Genomic DNA, 17,068 nt, shown 5'->3' on the forward strand with positions numbered 1-17,068 from the left:
ATTGGCCCACTCTGAAAAATGTTTCGCAGGACTCGGGATGTTTACGTCGTTTCTCTCCCCACAGATGATGCTCGAGGGAGACAGTGTCTGAGCTGGAGTGCGTTTGGATAGAATTGATGCTCCAGATCTGCGTTAACTTCACAGGGACGTGACCCATCTAATCCACAGAGCCAAAGTGGAGAATTGACCTGACTTGGAGAGCTGCATCTTAACGCTGACCTCCCGGACCTCGGCCTCCTGAAATGTTCCAAAGAAGCTCAACAAACACTCGAGGAACAGCAGCGCATCTTTCCACTGGGCTCAATACAGCTTTCACACTCAGAGTGTGTGCAACAGTCTCACACTGTAAATGCTGCCCACATTCTGTGTGTCCTTACATCGCAGATTTGGGTTTGAATCTTGTTTCCACTTGTTCTTTGTATCCGGGCGGTAGTTGTTGAGAGCTGGCACAGACACAGCGGCTGGAATGGCCTCATACTGTGGTGTAATTATTCTCTCATTCGATGCTCACTTCACTCTGTGGCCAGGGAACCCTAGGCCTTTTCTCATTTAATCTCTCCTGACCTGCACCCTGTCAGAGCCCTTTCCTGTTGTTCTGTTTGCTCCCTCCGGGATTTCACTTGGTTAAAACATCCGACATTTCTAACCGGTCCCGGTTTTAAGGAAAGGTGATGGTGAAAGACGAGTTTTGTTGTCCTGTCGACAAATCCCGCCTGACTCGCTGAGTTGTTCCAGTATTTTCCGCAGATGTTAGATCGACGTTCGATGGCAATAACAGCGTGCTTCTGTTACTTTCCCAGGGCTCGTTGATCTAGGGGTATGATTCTCGCTTTGGGTGTCTCGGTTTCAAAAGTTGCGCGAGGTCCCGGGTTTAAATCCCGGACGAGCCCTTTGTTAAGGTTTTCTGTTGGTCAAGCGATATGTTTTCTTCATTTCTTTGCGGCGCATTCGGCGGGATTCATTCACATTGGGTTTCCTTTGAGAAGCTGAGCTCACACAGCAGGGAACCAACACGTTCCCGAGACAATCGAGACATTTTCTAAAAGCTTGTCTGTGATTAGACATTCACTTACCTCTATTGACTAATTCCAGTGGATTCAGACATCTCTCTGTCTGTTTCATTTTATTCAGTTCAACAACATCAGACTGTGCAATCTCTCTTCCCCCTCCACCATCTGTTTATTCCCATCAACCTATTTTAATTCCTTCCATTGATATGTTTTACCCTCAGCATTGCCCCCCCCTCCCCCAGCCCATACCATCCTATATGAGCAATCTGATCCCTGTCGCGAATTGTTCTCTGACATCCTGCTTACTTTGTTCTGCTATTAACACATTCTGATCTCTTGAGGCGCCACTATCATCACCTTTGTTAGCCTTGATTAGCCACATTTACATTCCCTTTTTCTTTCTGTCCGAGACATTGTCGTCATTTTCCACCTATTGCTGACACTCTATCGAGGCCCAATAGGGCACCCCACCCCCCGCCCATCCACAATAGTCTGAATCTGACCACATTTCCAGTTCTCCAGCTTTGACAAAGAGTCAGCCAGAACCGGAACGACAGCTGCCATCTCGCTCCACAGAGGCTGTCAGGCCTGCTGAGATTATCCAGTATTTTCTGTTTTTGTTTCAGAATGAAGCATCCGCAGTAAGTTGCATTTGTCGTTCATTTAGACATGTTTGAGATGGTGAATAAGTATGTTCATCTGCATTTGTAAATGCATGAAATTCTGTTGTGGGTGTACTAGCTCCGAATATCCAAAATAGGAAGATCCTTTTATTCTCATTGCCTGTCGAAAATTCAGTGCTTGTGACTTAATGTGGAATTCATTTTAGTGGCTCACGAGAGACTAAACCTAATAATCCTCGAACATACGAGATCGGGGAACAAAAGTACTTTGTGCAAACATTCCTGACACAACATGAGAAGCACTTGATGTTTCTACCCGGTATGGGCCCGGGGACCTTTCGCATGTTAGGGGAATGTGCTAACCACTACACTACCGAAACCGCTGGCGGTGCATTAATCAATGGACTTGTACAATGTTCAACCTCTCTGTGTTGCTGCAGCTTCTCATGGTTGGGCTGAGAGGCCATGTCACTTATTACAAGAAGACAGCCGTTTCTTTAAAACCGATGTCTCAACTTATAAAACAATCAGGAATGGAACTTTACAGACCTGAAGATAAGTTATGTTTTGCTTGAAGTGGAAGTTAAATTGAGAAGGAGGGCTTTCGTAAATAACCACAACCGATACGTGAATTGATGATGCCCTGCTCACTTTGCTCTGCATCAAGAATCAGCTGTCCCACCCACTGAGTGAAAGCGCACGCCAAAATTCAAAATTCAGCCAGGAGTCGAACCTGGAATCTCCTGATTCGTAGTCAGGCGCGTTATCCATTGCGCCACTGGCCCATTCACTGTATACATTTGGCTGATTCTCGTTGATGGAGACCAGTTACGCGATAGTCTTCAACAGACTAAACTGGAAGTACGAGATGTTTCTGCCCGCTTTTGAACCGTGGACTTTTAGCGTGTAAGGCGAATGTGATAACCACTACACTACAGAAACAGTTAGCAAGCCACGGACGTGTACAATGTTCAACCTCACTGTGTTGCTGCCGATTCGCATGGCGAGGCTGAGAGGCCAGGCCACTTGTTACAAGACAACAGCTCTTTATTTAAAAAAACAGATGTTTTAACATATAAAACCATGAGATGTAGAAATTATATCGAACTGAACATAAGTTCTATTTTGCTTAGCTCGGTCTTAAATTTGTGCCCTGTGGTCTCGAGGTATGGTCCTCGTTTACGGATTTTTATCAATGCGAGCGGTCGTGGGTTTAAATCCAGGACAAGCCCTTTACTCCAGGTCAGACATTATGAATTGTTTGCGATGCTGACGGCGGGGTTGGTTTGCATTGGCCCACTCTGAAAAAGATTCCTCAGGACTCGGGATGTTTACGTCGTTTCTCTCCCCACAGATGATGCTCGAGGGAGGCAGTGTCTGAGCTGGAGTGCGTTTGGATAGAATTGATGCTCCAGATCTGCGTTAACTTCACAGGGACGTGACCCATCTAATCCACAGAGCCAAAGTGGAGAATTGACCTGACTTGGAGAGCTGCATCTTAACGCTGACCTCCCGGACCTCGGCCTCCTGAAATGTTCCAAAGAAGCTCAACAAACACTCGAGGAAGAGCAGCGCACCTTTCCACTGGGCTCAATACAGCTTTCACACTCAGAGTGTGTGCAACAGTCTCACACTGTAAATGCTTCCCCCATTCTGTGTGTTCTTCCATCGCAGATTTGGGTTTGAATCTTGTTTCCACTTGTTCTTTGTATCCGGGCGGTAGTTGTTGAGAGCTGGCACAAACACAGCGGCTGGAATGGCCTCATACTGTGGTGTAATTATTCTCTGATTCGATGCTGACCTCACTCTGTGGCCAGGGAACCCTAGGCCTTTTCTCATTTAATCTCTCCTGACCTGCACCCTGTCAGAGCCCTTTCCTGTTGTTCTGTTTGCTCCCTCCGGGATTTCACTTGGTTAAAACGTCCGACATTTCTAACCGGTCCCGGTTTTAAGGAAAGGTGATGGTGAAAGACGAGTTTTGTTGTCCTGTCGACAAATCCCGCCTGACTCCCTGAGTTGTTCCAGTATTTTCCGCTTTCTCCGCAGATGTTTCATGGACTTTCGATGGCAATGACAGTATGCTTCCGTTGCTTGCGTGGGCTTAGTTGGTCTAGGAGTATGATTCTCGCTTTGGGTGTCTTGGTGTCAAAACTTGCGAAAGGTCCCGGGTTCAAATTCCGGACAAGCCCTTTGGTGAGGTTTTTTGTTGGTCAAGCGACATGTTTTCTTCATTTGTTTGCGGCGCAGACGGCGGGATTCATTCACATTGGGTTTGCTTTGAGAAGCAGAGCTCACGCTTCAGGAAATCAATACGTTCCCGAGAAAACGGGACATTTTCGAAAAACTGAACCCCATTCGACTTCACGTTTTCCATTAACCTGCCATGGGAAACTTTATCAAACGCCTTACTGAAGCCCATGTATATGACATCTACAACCCTTCCCTCATCAATTAACTTGGTCAGTTCCTCAAATAATTTTATTAAGTTAGTAAGACATGGCCTTCCCTGCACAAAACCATGCTGCCTATCACTGATAAGTCTATTTTCTTCCAAATGTGAATAGGTCCGATCCCTCAGTATCTTCTCCAACAGTTTGCCTACCACTGACGTCAAGCTCACAGGTCTATAATTCCCTGGATTATCCCTGCTACCCTTCTTAAACAAAGGGACAACATTAGCAATTCTCCAGTCCTCCGGGAGCTCACTCGTGCTTAAGGATTCTGCAAAGATAACTGTTAGGGCCCCAGCTATTTCGTCCCTCGCTTCCCTCAGTAACCTGGGATAGATCCCATCCGGACCTGGGGACTTGACCACCTTAATGCCTTTTAGAATACCCAAAACTTCCCCCTTCTATATGCCGACTTGACCTAGAGCATTTTAACATCAATCCCTAACCTCAACATCCGTCATGTCCCTCTCCTTGGTGAACACCGATGCAAAGTACTCATTAAGACTCTCACCCATTTCCTCTGACTACGCATAAATTCCCCCTTTTGTCTTTGAGTGGACCTATCCTTTCTCTAGTTAACCCCTTGCTCCTTATATACGAATAAAAGGCTTTGGGATTGGTATGTGTGTGAGGGTGGGTGGGGGGGGGGGGGGGGGGGACGGGACGGAACGAACGAGACAGCAGGGAACAGTTAGGGAGGGGACGAGATTTGGAGGGAGGCTCGGGAGAGAGGAGGGGAGGCTGGAGCACCGCCAAAACGGATAATAGGGGGCCGAGAGCAAGGCCGCAAAGAACAGAACTCCTAAAGAAACACCGAAAACGAGACGAGGGCAGGGGGCGGAGGGGGAGGGGGGGGGGGGGGCGGGGATTGTAGGGGATCGCGGCCAATCTACCAAGTGGGAGAAGAGAAGGCGAAGGGGAAAGAGCTGCATATATGTAAATAGATGACAATCGCCTATTGTATGATATCTGATCGAATAAAGTATCTTTAAACAACAAAAACCTGGGGCAGAGATGGTCAATAAGTGGGGGGGGGGGGGGGGGTAAAGTTCTTGTATATTGTAATCGCTTCACATACCCTTGTCTATTGTACAATGTATGAAATAAAAAACTGCAATAAAAACATTTTTTTAAAATTGTTACATCTGCCATTGAGCGTGCAGTGTGGTTTGTTCGACCACTCTTTGCCTGCTATTTCATCTGTACCTCATGTTAGTTCCGAATGCTGGAGTATACAATTTGTCTTGTAAATGGTTTATTTTGTTCAGGACCATGAAATATTGTGGCTGCAACATCTTTGTAAACAAGCATGATTTCAGATTCTGCCTAATTCTGGATATATTAATAGTCCTTAACTTGACCATGAAGCACTGTTTAACCTAAAGCAACTCGTGATAACGGCGAAGGGAAAAATTAGCAACTTCTTCAGCTCATTTCGGAACTTGGTCTGGGCTACTGCATAGATGAAGGTGTTGTTGCAGGAACTGAGTAACTGAAGCATGTTGGTCGTTTCTTGAAAGATGAAGTGTGCGTCGTTGAAATCCAGACCGGTGAAGTAGGCCTCAGCTGTAACCCGAACGTATAGGAAATGTCCAACATATGTGACCCAGAGGAGGAGGAAGCTGAGCGAGATGGCGAAGAGCAGGGCAATCGACTTCTTGCGATTGGCTATCTCTGGATCTCCGTCACTCTCGGAACCCTTCAGCCTCCTGCGGGCTCTGCTGGCTTCTACAATGTGTCTTACAGTCAGGGCGTTGAGCAGCAGAATGAAGAAGAACGGGAGAAAGGGGGTTAATATGTGGTCGATCCAGTCATAGGCTTGCCACGATGGGATAGTGTAATAGCTGGATTTAATATCACAGAACCAGGGCACCCCGTCCAATATGTACAAGGGCTGGTAGGTGAAGTAAAAGGGGACGTTCTTGACGTAGTTCAGGGTGATGAACATTCCTATGACCAGCAGTGCGGTTTTCCCGGTGCAGTATCTGGTCTTCAGTTTCTGATAGCAGATGGAGACAAAACGGTCGAAGGTAAAGGCCACGGTCAGCCAGACTGAACCATCACGGGTCGCATACACGAGCACGGTGCTGACAGCGCATCCGGGGGTGATCGATAGGACACTGTATCTGAAGTAAATGTCACCAATCCGGTTCAACATAACAGCGGTGACCATGACAAGGAAGTGAGTCACTGCTATCGCTACCAGGTAGTAGGTGATGCACCGAGAGAGTCCGCACCGTCCTCGGGATAGGATGATGATCGCCCACCAAGTTGGCTGTAATAGAGAAAAGAGAGGCGTCACTGAGCAGACTCCAAAAACCAGCTACTCCCTGGTCCATTCCGCTGCTGAATCCCTCCTGACCTGCCCATTTCGCACCTCCAGATTTCAATTAATCCAAAGGCATTACTACTTGATGCTAATCCAATGCTGGATTAAACGTTTGTCAATTCACAGAATATCGCAATCAGTCCCTGCAACAAACTCCGCTCTCCACTGGGTCCATTCCCGTGGCTGGCCATCCTCTGAAGGTAGAGACCATTTATAATATTCAAGTCCTGTTTGACCGTGGGCTGAACTTCCAAACGCCCAGATTCCCAAACCAACCATAAGGCCGGACACTGCAAACTTCTACATTTCTCCACAGCTCATTGAATCGCCCGTCTGAAAGTCTGCCTTAGCTTAAGAGCTACTCAAACCCTTATTTACCCCTTTCATGTATCTACACTCACAATGATTGTAATAGTTTTTGTGTGTCCCCTCCCAATTTGCATCGCCAGTGAACTCAACTGAAAGGGGCGGCACGGTCGCATAGTGGTAGCACAGTTGCTTCACAGCTCGAGGGTCTCAGGTCCCATTCCGGGCTTGGGTCACTGTCTGTGCAGGGTCTGCACATTCTCCCCTTGTCTGCCTGGGTCTCCTCCGGGTGCTCCGGTTTCCTCCTACAATCCAAAGATGTGCAGGTGAGGTGGATTGGCCATGTTAAATTGCCCTTTAGTGTCCAGAAAGGTTGGGTGGGGCTACTGGGTTACGGGGATAAGGTGGAGGTGTGGGCTTTGGTGGGATGCTTTTTCAAAGGGCCGGTGCAGACTCGATGGGCCGAATGGCCTCCTTCTGCACTGTAAATGCTATGATTCAATGATCCAAAACGGTTGTTCTCAATGATTAACTCACACCACATCTCGTTCAGCCATTACAAATGTGGTGCCTTCGATCACAGCGCCAGGGCCCCCGGGTTCAATTCTGGCCTTGGGTCTCTGTCTGTGTGGAGTTTGTACTTTCTCCCTGTGTCTGTGTGGTTTCCTCTGGGTGCCTCCCACAGCCCAAAGATATGCAGGTTAGGTGGATTGGCTATTCTAAATTGTCCCTTCGTGTCTGCAACAGATGTGTAGGTTAGGTCAGGCTCAGGGGTTATTGGGAAAGCGCAGGGGACGGAGCCTGGGCGCAGTACACTTTCAGAGGTTGGTGCAAGTTCGAATGGCCTCCATTTGCACTGATTCTATGATTGCCTAATAATGCCTCTATTTCAACATTCTCCCGATTGTTTCAATTGCCTCATTGCCTTATTAGACTAGTCCCTCCCCTTTCCTGTGCCACTCTGCAGCCCAATAACGATTTGTAGCAAATGGTTGCAATGCTTAACAATATAATGTCCGTGCAATGGTAAACATTATCACTCATATTTCTGCAGTCTAATAAACAGTTGTTCTATAAGTGTGACGGGTAATTTATTGACCATTTATTGTTCTGCTCTGTAATCAAAAATTAGTCGATGCACTCTCATATATCACAATGCAATAACCCTTTCAGCACGATCCTTAAAGGGAAGAGACAAGATTTCTGGAGATTCAGAAGAAAAACAAATATTATAGTTGAGATTCCTCTCTTACCTGGGACACCAATAATAGCGAGTGCTGGGTAATAAACGGCATAAAATGGTCCATTCGCTGGTCCATGCATCGTCTTTCAGAAACTAATTGAATTATGCGAGGCGTACATACTCGCTCTGCAAGACTTCCAAAGGGTCCCTCATTTATAACAGTGAGAGTCTCCAGAGGGGCAATTAACTTCCAACATGCACTTTAGTTACAGATTGGTGAACAAACAAATTAAGAAACGAGTCCATGCCTTTCATTTGTTCCCTTAGGAAGGGGAGTGAATTCATTGCCAACGTGGCAGCACGGTAGCATTGTGGATAGCACAATTGCTTCACAGCTCCAGGGTCCCAGGTTCGATTCTGGCTTGGGTCACTGTCTGTGTGGAGTCTGCACATCCTCCCCGTGTCTGCGTGGGTTTCCTCTGGTTACCTCCCACAGTCCAAAGACGTGCAGGTTAGGTGGATTGGCCATGATAAATTGCCCTTAGGGTCCAAAATTGCCCTTAGTGTTGGGTGGGGTTACTGTGTTATGGGGATAGGGTGGAGGTGTGGACCTTGGGTAGGGTGCTCTTTCTACGAGCCGGTACAGACTCGATGGGCCGAATGGCCTCCTTCTGCACTGTAAATTCTATGAAACTGCTGACTGCAGCTTCTGCGGTCCCTCCTTGCCCCAAGATAGTTCTCTGCATCTCCATCAATCAGAATTCCTCTTGTTAACTCTGAGCTGAAGTTTGATCTCTGATAAAAATCTGTCTCTTTCAATCTCTGACATATTGTGCTTTTAGTTGACAGATACGTGGTTTGCGTATTTGTAAGTGTTCTGGTGTTTAGTGTTGCATTGATACACTAATATTGAAAGATATTTGCAACGAAAGAACTTGAAATAACTCATCGCTAACATGGGAGGGCGGATGAGGTCAAGCCGATCGCAGGCAAATGCTTTGTCCTAATAAACCGTGCTTACTGAAAGTGCCTTAAAATGGTTCAGTATGAATTTAAAGTTTTAGTGAAGGAACAATTGATACCTGGCTGGTGAAATATCAATTCCGATATCATTGGGGCAAGTAATTATCGAGACATGACTCAAGCAATAGCACCAAGTACAGTGAAAATAAAATCTAGAAATGATATTTTTTCGGACAGTGGGCTGTGGTGGCAAAATTACTGAATATATTTAAGAAGGAAATAGATTTCTGAACACTAAATGTGTCAAGGTGTATGGGGAATGTGCTGGGGTATAATTTTAATAGAGAACTATTGAAATGAAATGAAAATCGCTTATTGTCACAAGTAGGCTTCAATGAAGTTACTGTGAAAAGCCCATAGTCGCCACGTCCCGGCGCCTGTTCGGGGAGGCTGTTACGGGAATTGAACCGTGCAGCTGGCTTGCTTTGTCTGCTTTCAAAGCCAGCGATTTAGCCCTATGCTAAACAGCCACATTGTGATCATGTTGGATGGAGGAACAGGCTCCAAGCGCCGAATGGCCTACTCCTACTACTATCTAAAATGTTTTTATATTTCGATGATGCACGGTTCTGTGTGGTATTACCTGAGATTGTACCTCGTAAACTACAGAGGCATTGTCTAGCTTAGTGCATCATTTCATTATAGTATAAAAGCAAATTACTGTGGATGCTGGAATCTGAAACAAAAGAGAAAATACTGGAAAATCTCACCAGGTTTGGCAGCACCTGTAGGGAGAGAAAAGAGCTAACGTTTCGAGTCCGATGGCTCTTTGTCAAAGCAGTCATTGGACTTGAAACGTTAGCTCTTTTCTCTCCATTCTGATGCTGTCAGACCTGCTGAGATTTTCCAGCATTTACTCTTTTATTTCATTATAGTAGGTGCAGTATCAGTTACTGCTGCACACACCATGCCATTGCTCATATCGCACTTGATTTGGCCACTGTTTATACGACACTGTGTTATGTTGTTATTAATACTCCACGTGACTTCCGGTTGCGGCGATGTCCAGCTGAGTCGTACGTTTCGGCACCTCACGTTTTAACGGACTTTTGGGCTCTTATCGGGAGCCCCAACGGAAATTTTTCACGGCCAAACTCAGTGTGAGGCGATAAAGGAAGGAGTCCCCCCCCCCCCCCCGGGTGGGGATGGAAAGAAGCGATAGTAGTGGCCAGATTGCGGAGCATCCTCTGGAGCAGCGGCAGAGAAGAGAAGGGAGTAGCAAGATGGCGGCTGAGGGACCCCAGATGGTATGGGGCCCGGAACAGCAGGAGTTCCTCCAGCAATGTGTGGAGGAGCACAAGAAGGAGGTGCTGGCGCCGATGTTGCTGGCGATTGAGGGATTGAAGGAGACACAAATGAACCAGGAGATGGAGCTCCGTGGAGTGAAGGCAAAGGCAGCCGAGAATGAAGACGAGATACAGGGCTTGGTGGTGAAGACGGAGACGCACGAGGCACTACATAAGAGGTGCCGAGAAAGGCTGGAAGCCCTGGTAAATAGCTCAAGGAGGAAGAATTTAAGGATTTTGGGTCTTCCCGAAGGGTCAGAGGGAGCGGATGTTGGGGCGTATGTGAATACGATGCTCCATACTTTAATGGGAGCTGAGGCCCCGACGGGCCCCCTGGAAGTGGAGGGAGCATACCGGGTCCTCGTGAGAAGACCAAAGGCAGGGGAAATACCGCGAGCAAAAGTGGTGAGGTTCCACCGCTACAAAGTCAGAGAGATGGTCCTGAGATGGGCTAAGAAGACACGGAGCAGCAGGTGGGAGAACGCGGTGATCCGCATGTATCAAGATTGGAGTGCGGAGGTGGCGAGAAGGAGGGTGAGTTTCAATCGGGCCAAGGCGGTGCTCCACAGGAAAGAAGTGAAATTTGGAATGTTGCAGCCGGCAAGACTGTGGGTTACACACCAGGGCAAACACCACTACGTTGAGACGGCGGAGGAGGCGTGGGCATTTATTCAAGAAGAGAAGTTGGACTAGATTTGAGGAATGGATGTTTGGAAAGAAGTAGCGAGGTGGTGGCAAGGAATTGTAAAGGGGGAGAGGGGGAGGGCTTATCTGTAAAAATGTTGGACGGGAGAATTGTTTCTCCCCCACCCCCAGAGGGGGGACACACGAAGAAATGTGGGCGCCGGTGGGGAAGGGGACAGGGAAGGGGAGAGGGAACTGCGCCATTAGGGGCGGGGCCGAGTGGGAAGCACGGGCTTTTCTCCCGCACTACAGAAATTGTGGCGGGAAAAGTGGGCGCAGGAAGGAAGGGGGCCCCACACGCAGGGAGGCCAAGGGTAAACGGGGGAAGCCGAGGTCAGCCAGAGTTTGCTGACTCCCGGAAGCAATATGGGGGAGCAATCAATCTAGAAGGGAATCTAGCGGGGGGGGGGGGGATGAACTGGGTTGCTGCTGCTGAGGGTAAGGGGGAGCTGATATGGGATGGGATGGTCGGGACGGGAGGCCGCCGCCTGGGGGGCAAACGGGTGCGTGGGACCCGGGTGAGGAGATGGTTTAAAAAAGGGGATGGCTAGTCGACGATGGGGGGTGGTGAAGGGCCCCCCAACCCGGTTGATCATGTGGAACATGAGAGGGTTGAACGGGCCGATTAAGAGGGCAAGGGTATTTGTGCACCTAAAGAGGCTGAAGGCGGATGTGGTTATGCTTCAAGAGACGCACCTGAAAGTGGCGGACCAGGTCAGATTAAGGAAAGGATGGGTGGGACAGGTTTTCCACTCAGGATTAGATGCGAAGAATAGAGGGGTGGCAATACTGGTGGGGAAACGGGTACTGTTTGAGGCTAAGACCATAGTGGTGGACAGTGGGGGCAGGTACGTGATGGTGAGTTGCTGATTGCAAGGTGAGGCGGTGGTGCTGGTGAACGTATATGCCCCGAACTGGGTGACGTGGGTTTTAGGAAGCGTATGTTGGGGCGCATCCCTGACCTAGAGATGGGAAATGTGGTATTGGGGGTGGGAGGGGGGGACTTCAACACGGTGCTGGACCCAGGGCTGGACCGGTCCAGATCAAGGACCGGGAGGAGGCCGGCAGCGGCAAGGTGCTTAAGGGGTTTATGGAGCAGATGGGAGGAGTAGATCCCTGGAGATTTGCTAGACCGAGGAGTAAGGAGTTTTCCTTCTTCTCCCACGTCCACAAAGTATACTCCTAAATAGATTTTTTTGTCCTGGGAAGGGCGCTGATCCCGAAAGTGGCAGGAATGGAATATTCGGCTATAGCCGTTTCAGATCACGCCCCACACTGGGTGGATCTGGATCTAGGAGAGGAGAAGAAGCAGCGCCCACTTTGGAGATTAGACATGGGACTGTTGGCAGATGAGGGGGTATGTGGAAGGGTGAGGGGATGTATTGAAAGGTACCTAGAGGTCAACGATGATGGAGAGGTCCAGGTGGAAGTAGTATGGGAGGCGCTGAAAGCGGTGGTTAGGGGGGAGCTAATTTCCATAAGAGCCCACAAGGGGAAAGAAGAGGGTAAAGAAAGGGAGAGACTGATCGGGGAGATTCTGAGGGTGGGTAGGCAATATGCGGAAGCCCCGGATGAAGGGTTATACAGAGAAAGAGGGAGACTACAGTCGGAGTTTGACCTGCTGACCACGGGTAAGGCAGAGACGCAGTGGAGGAAGGCACAGGGAATACAATACGAGTATGGGGAAAAGGCGAGCCGACTGCTGGCCCAACAACTTAGGAAGAGGGGGCGGTGAGAGAGATCGGAAGAATTAGGGACGGGGAGGGAAGGATGGAACAGAGGGCGGAGAGGATGAACGGGGTGTTTAAGTCATTCTATGAGAGGCTGTATAAGTCCCAACCCCCGGAGGGGAAAGAGGGAATGATGCACTTTTTGGACCAGTTGGAGTTCCCGAGGGTTGAGGAGCAGGAGGTGACAGGTCTGGGAGCGCAGATTGAGGTGGAGGAGGTGGTAAAAGGAATCGGGAACATGCAGGCAGGAAAAGCCCCGGGACCAGATGGGTTCCCGGTGGGAATTTTACAGGAAATATGTGGACCTATTGGCCCCACTCCTGGCGAGAACCTTCAATGAGGCTAAGGAAAGGGGTACACTACCCCTGACGATGTCGGAGGTGACGATATTGTTGATCCTGAAGTGAGACAAAGACCCGCTGCAGTGCGGGTCATACAGGCCCATCTCCCTCCTAAATGTAGACGCCAAGTTACTGGCCAAGGTGATGGCGACTAGGATAGAGGACTGTGTCCCAGGGGTGGTGCATGACGACCAGACAGGGTTTGTTAAAGGGAGGCAATTGAATGCCAACATACGAAGGTTGCTGGGGGTAATGATGATGCCCCCACCGGAGGGGGAGGCGGAGATAGTGGTGGCGATGGATGCAGAGAAGACATTCGATAGAGTGGAGTGGGACTACCTGTGGGAGGTACTGAAGAGATTTGGATTTGGAGGGGGGTTCATCAGATGGGTTCAGCTCCTGTACGGGGCCCCGGTGGCAAGCGTGGTTACAAACAGGCAACGATCCGACTATTTCCGATTACATAGGGGCACAAGACAGGGGTGTCCCTTGTCCCCGTTACTGTTCGCGTTGGCAATCGAGCCATTGGCCATAGCGCTGAGGGGCTCTAAGAAGTGGAGGGGGTGCTTAGAGGAGGAGAGGAACATCGGGTGTCATTATATGCGGATGATCTGCTGCTATATGTGGCAGACCCAGTGGAGGGGATGCCTGAGATAATGCAGACACTCAGGGAGTTTGGAGAGTTCTCGGGATACAAATTGAACATGGGAAAGAGTGAACTATTTGTGATGCAACCCGGGGAACAGGGCAGGGGAATAGACGATCTGCTGCTGAGGAGAGTAGCAAGGGACTTTCGATATCTAGGGATCCAGGTGGCTAGGGACTGGGGAACCTTGCATGAACTTAACTTGACACGACAGGTAGAGCAGATGGAGGAGGATTTTAAAAGGTGGGACATGATGCCCCTGTCATTGGCGGGTAGGGTACAGGCGGTCAAAATGGTGGTCCTCCAGAGGTTTCTTTTCGTGTTTCAGTGCCTCCCCATACTGATTACAAAGGCCTTCTTCAAGAAAGTGGATAGGAGTATTATGAGCTTTGTGTGGGCTGGAAAGACACCAAGGGTAAAGAGGGGGTTCCTGCAGCGTAGGAGGGACAGAGGGGAACTGGCACTGCCGAGCCTGAGTGATTACTATCGGGCCGCTAACGTGTCTATGATATGTAAGTGGATGAGGGAAGAAGAGGGAGCGGCGTGGAAAAGGCTGGAGATGGCATCCTGTAGGGGAATAAGTTTAAAAGCACTGGCGACGGCGCCGTTACCATTTTCCCCGAAAGAATACACCACAAACCCAGTGGTGGTGGCGACTTTGATGATTTGGGGGCAGTGGTGACGACATAGGGGGGTGACGGGTGCCTCGGTGTGGTCCCCGATAAGGAACAACCACAGGTTTGTCCCGGGAAGGATAGATGGGGGATTCCAATCTTGGCAATGAGCAGGAATTTTGAAATTGAAGGACTTGTTCTTGGACGGGACGTTCGCGAGTCTGGGAGCACTGGTAGAAAAATACGAGTTGCCACCTGGGTATGCCTTCCGATATATGCAAGTGAGGGCATTTGCAAGGCAACAGGTGAGGGAATTTCCACAGCTCCCGGCGCAGGGGATCCAGGACAGAGTGATCTCGGGAGCATGGGTCGGTGATGGTAAAGTGTCCGATATATACAGGGAAATGAGAGACGAGGGGGAGACGATGGTAGAGGAGCTAAAGGGTAAATGGGAGGAGGAGCTGGGGGAAGAGATTGAGGAGGGGTTGTGGGCAGATGCCCTAAGTAGGGTAAATTCCTCGTCCTCGTATGCCAGGCTCAACCTGATCCAATTCAAGGTTCTACACAGGGCGCATATGACGGGAGCAAGACTGAGTAGATTTTTTGGAGTGGAGGATAGGTGCGGGAGGTGCGCGGGAAGCCCGGCGAACCACACCCAGATGTTTGGGTCATGTCCGGTATTGCATGGGTTCTGGGTGGGTGTGGCAAGAGTGATCTCAAAGGTGGTGGGGGTCCGGGTCGAACCAAGCTGGGCGTTGGCTATATTTGGGGTTGCAGAAGAGCCGGGAGTGCAGGAGGCGAGAGAGGCCGATGTCTTGGCCTTTGTGTCCCTAGTAGCCCGGCGAAGGATTCTACTAATGTGGAAAGAAGCTAAACCCCCGGGCGTGGAGGCCTGGATCAACGACATGGCAGGGTTTATAAAATTGGAGCGAATAAAGTACGCACTAAGAGGTTCGGCTCAGGGGTTCACCAGGCGGTGGCAACCGTTCCTTGACTATCTCGCAGAGCGATAAGAGAAACCAGGAAAGACAGCAGCAGCAACCCAGGTGGGAGGGGGGGTGGAGGGGGGGAGGGGGGGTACATGTGGGTCCTTGAGTGTTTTTGTTCTTTTCCATGCTAGTTGTTTAAAATTATATTTATTTTTTCAATGTTACTATTTCTTTTTCTGCACTTCTTATTAGTTAATATATTGTTTAAATAACGGTCAATGTACATTTTGATACAAAGTTGTAAAAATGGAAAATTCTTTTTGATTGAAAAACTTTCATAAATTATATTTCAAAAATTAAAATTAAAATTAATACTCCACGTGGGAGGCATGGTGGTGACAAGATCTAATGCAATATAAAAGTACATATGGTCTCGTGGACTTTATTTTTAATTTTTCCAATTAAGTGGTAATCTAGCATGGCCAATTCATCTTTCCTGTACATGTTTGGGTTGTGGGGGTCAGATCCACGCAGACACGGGGAGATTGTGCAAACTCTATACAGGCAGTGGCCCCGGCGGTTCGAACCCAGGTCCTCGGCGCCGTGAGGTAGCAGTGCTAACCACTGCGCCAGCGTGCCACTCTCGTGGAGTATCAATAACAACTGTCCCACCACGACACCCAGGTCTCGTTGCACTTCCCATTTTCCTAAACTTCCACCATTCAGCGAATAATCTGCCTTCTTGTTTCTGCCACCAAGGAGGGTACCCTCACATGTACAGTCCTTGAAAGTTGGCATGCAGGTAGAACAGGCGACGAGGAAAGCCAATGGTATGCTGGCCATCAGATAGAGAAGGTGTGAGCATAGGAGATGGCTTGCTTTCTACAGTTATACGGAGCCTTGGTGAGGCCACACCTTGAGTATTGTGTGTAGTTCTGGTTTTCTACTTTGAGGAAGGACATTCTTGCTTTTGAGGGTGTCCAGCCAAAGTTCACCAGACTAATTCCCGGGATGGCAAGACTGACATATGAAGAAAGACTGGATCGGCTGGGCTTGTGCTCACTGGAGTTTAGAAGAATGAGAGGGGATCTCATAGAAATATATACAATCCTGATGGGACTGCACGGGCTAGATACGGGACGAATGTTCCCGATGTTGGGACTAGGGGTCACAGCCTAAGAATAAAGAATGAGTCATTCAGGACTGAGATGAGGTCGAACTTCTTTTCTTAGAGAATTGTCAACTTGTGGAACTCCCTACCACAGAAAGCCGTTGGGGCCAGTTCGTTGGATATATTCAAGAGGGAACTGCTCGTGCCCCTTGCGGCTGAAGGGAGCAAGGGAATGGAGAGAAAGTGGGAGTGTGAGACGGAATTTGCATTATCAGCCATGACCATTTGAATAGTGATGCAGGCTCGAAGAACCGAATGGCCTACTCCTGCACCGGTTTTCTATGTTTCTATGTTGATATATATCAGTAACCGAACAAATGCAGATATGAAGTAGAAGAAATTTAAACACAGGGTTGTGAGAATATGGACCCTGTTGCCACATGGAGCTTGGAGCAGAGCGTATTGATACATTTATGGGAAGACTTGGAAATACTGGAAAGAGAACAGAATAGACCGACACACGGACTGGATGGGAATGGTCAATTAGATGTCGCGCGGGAGGGGACAGTCTGGTCTGGAGCATATGCGCAAATACAATTTAGTTGGGCCGAATGGTCTATTCCTCTTCCGCAATTTCTATACTATGTAAACCGCAGATAATACTGCGCACAGAGAACCATGGAGAGAATCAGTCAATGGGCGGAAAGAATTGTAATTGTCAGAGAGCCGGAAGAGGCGGTTCCCAGTGAGTAACAGTAAACCCACTGCGGTAACTGAGCAGACTGAACCCAGCCGACAACTGT

The sequence above is a fragment of the Scyliorhinus torazame genome, chromosome 5, assembly GCF_047496885.1.
Source record: "Scyliorhinus torazame isolate Kashiwa2021f chromosome 5, sScyTor2.1, whole genome shotgun sequence".
NCBI classification, from domain to species: Eukaryota; Metazoa; Chordata; class Chondrichthyes; order Carcharhiniformes; family Scyliorhinidae; genus Scyliorhinus; species Scyliorhinus torazame.